The sequence below is a fragment of the Myotis myotis genome, unplaced genomic scaffold (genome assembly GCF_014108235.1).
Source record: "Myotis myotis isolate mMyoMyo1 unplaced genomic scaffold, mMyoMyo1.p scaffold_m19_p_5, whole genome shotgun sequence".
Taxonomy (NCBI): Eukaryota; Metazoa; Chordata; class Mammalia; order Chiroptera; family Vespertilionidae; genus Myotis; species Myotis myotis.
Genome location: NW_023416357.1, coordinates 85445890 through 85448866, shown reverse-complemented (window position 1 = coordinate 85448866; position 2977 = coordinate 85445890). Strand labels below are relative to the sequence as shown.

General features: G+C 40.6%; 1 pseudogene; it reads left to right on the top strand.

Annotated features, from left to right (window-relative positions):
* The first annotated feature begins 2515 nt into the window (after positions 1-2515).
* Positions 2516-2616, top strand: LOC118657152 (annotated as a pseudogene).
* Positions 2617-2977: the final 361 nt, after the last annotated feature.

The following is a 2977-nucleotide window of genomic DNA, read 5'->3' as shown; positions in this document are numbered from 1 at the left end:
GTGTCATCCCACTTTGGTTTTAGGAGGATCCCTCTGGCTGCTGCGTTGAAAAGAGTCAATGGAGGGCAAAGGTGGAGGCGGGGAGATCAGTTAAGAGCCAAAACAAGAAGACAGGCAAGAGAATAGTGATGTTATGGACTGGGATGGTGATAGTGGAGGTGATAAGAAGAGGAGGAATTTGAGTGTACCTTGAAGATACAGCCCATTTTCTGATGGATTACATGTGAGAAGTGAGAGGAAGAGAGGAGTCAAAGAGACTCCAGCTGAGCAGCAGGGCATTGCTGTTATTTAAGACGGGAGGCTATCAGTGGTGAGAGACGGTGAGGGCAAAGACCTGGAGCTTTGTGTCTGACACATAAAATTTGAGATGCCTATTTGACATCCCAGGTGGAGTGGTATTTGGACTATGAGTCTGAACTCAGTGTGATTCAGCCTCTGGTCATGCTAGGTTCTGTGTCATCCCCTGACATTTCTCTTCTGAATTTATATCCTTTGCCGAGCTTGTCACTTCTTTTATTGGAACTCACAGACTAATCGCATACGTTCTGACTCATGTAGGCTGTTGTTCACGATTCAAGCCTGTGACAATCCAGGAGCTGAGAGTGGAGTAACTTTCCATCAACACCCCTGTCGTGGGTGGAGATTTTCAGGCCTGGCTGACTTAGGAAAGGAAAAACCGAAAGATGCCTGTAGCTCTTTCCCTCGTTACTCGGAACCTGTCTCTGGTGGTTAGAATTGTTCACTGGCTGTCTTTCCTGCTCATTGATTTGTAGATCCTAGTCACATGACCAAAGGGAAAAGTAAACACATTCTCCTTGGTCCTGGAGATGATGGTGCTCATCAAAGATCAGCTCCCTTAGGATGTTGCATTCATCAGGAACTTGGACCCATTTCTCAACTACCTGGAGATTTACTTGAGATGCTTCTGAGTCTCGGTTTTAAGAAGAAAAAGAATTCACCTTTAAGGAAGACTGAAAAATGAGCGCTAGTATATTGTAATTAAAAAATATTTATTATTGAAAGTGTTACATATGTCCCCATTTTTCTCCATTGACCCTTTCTTGCCCTCCCCTGCCCCTCCACTCCCATCTGCCCCAGTCCCAGCTATCTCACCTTCCCTCTGAGATTCAACAGTCTGTTCCATGCTTCTATGTCTCTGGATGTAATTTGTGCATTAGATTCCGCATATGAACGAGATCATGTGATACTTGTCTTTCTCTGACTGGCTTATTTTGCACTAGTATATTATGGAGGCCAATAAATACCTCTTTGGTCCCTTGGGTAAGTGAAACAGCGCCATCCGCTGGCTGGTCCTACACACCACACAGCATCTCCAGGGGCCATATGTGATGAATAATTGTTTCAAGTTAGTATTAAGCGCCCTAAAAGATGCCAATCCATTTTAGGAGATTTTTTTTTGTTTATTCTATTTTTGTTTTTCTCCAGATTTCTACTTGTTGTACTAAAAACAAAGTAATATCAAGAAGAGAAATATTTATGCTCTTGCCTTGCTCATGCAGCAGCCATTCTCATTATTCCTTTCTCTTCTGACCCTTGTCCACTGCATATGTGTTTACGTCGCTGTAGTTGCATTGAATGGATACAATACTGTCTTACCGTTATTCTTAATAATGTTCTGAGTGCTGCCGTGCGCCATGTCCTGTGTGAAGAGCTTCATTTAATCCTCATAACCACTCTCGGGTGCTCTCACTGGCTCTATTTTATGAATGGGAAACTGAGGCTCAGAGCAGATATTCATAATCGAGAGAGCCTGGGATTTGGTAGGAGGTATTTGAGAGCCACTGATTGTGTGATTTTTGTGTAAGTCACTTAATTTTGCTGAATCTTAGCAATTCTTATCTGCCTCCTGGGAAGGCCAAGTTAAGTATATAAGGGTGCTTGATAAATTGTAATTTTTAAACAATGATTTATAACCTTTCCTTAATAATTCCCCTGTTATTAGATTTAGATAATCTTTGATATATTTATTTAGGTTGGTAGAGGGATATTATGTGGTTTTACTTTTCAGCATTTAAAAATTCCCTAGGATAAAGGATATTGTAGAATTTTAAGGTCGTTCCTGATATGAATTGCTAAGAGATGATACCAGTTTATATGGCTACCCTACAGTGTGTGCGTGGACTACAGTGGGCGCGTCATACTGGGTGATTGCTAAAATGCCTCTCATGTGGTGGCTGTAAGGTGCTACATTATTTGAGTGGGCACTTCTTTGATTACAAGCATGCTTGTTTACCACTGGTTTCAATGTTTTCATGAATTATCTGCTTATGTGCTTTACGAGCTTACAAATTGGGGACTTAATTTTTTTGGCGTCAACATGTATAAAATCTTTGCATAACATAGAAATAAACCCTTTTTATAGTAGCCATGAAAGCTTCCTCCAGATTATATTTCCCCTTGGATACTGGTCTTATCAAATGGTTATTTACTTCTCTAATGTGCAAACTGTCCATCCTTTGGAATTTTAACTTCTAAAGTTATCATCCTTGGCCTGGTGTTAGCAGCACAGACACTGAAATTGGAACGACATACAGAAGATTAGCCTGGCCCCCGTGCAGGGATGACACACACATTCGTAAAGTGTTCCATATTTTTTATGGTGCAGGGATTCTATCTCAGTAAAGCTGTTACAAAAAAGTATCTTTCCTCTAAAGATCCGAAGCAGCACAGTAAAACAAGTTCCTTTTTAGAGGTGAGAATTTTACTTAAGCTTTTTCTGTCCACATTCATTTGTGATATGTGCCCATAATTTTCTTTGTGTGTGTTTTGTCTCTATCAGGTTTTAGGAAGATCATGCTTGCTTAATGACCAGAAAGGCACTCTGATCTCTTTTTTTGCACTCTGGATGTTTTATACAACATCAAAATCAGCTTTTCCTTAAAAGCATGAAAATTGTTCTGGTGCAAACATTGGGACAAGCTGCTTTTTTTCTCAGGTTATCAGAAATGTCCTCGAT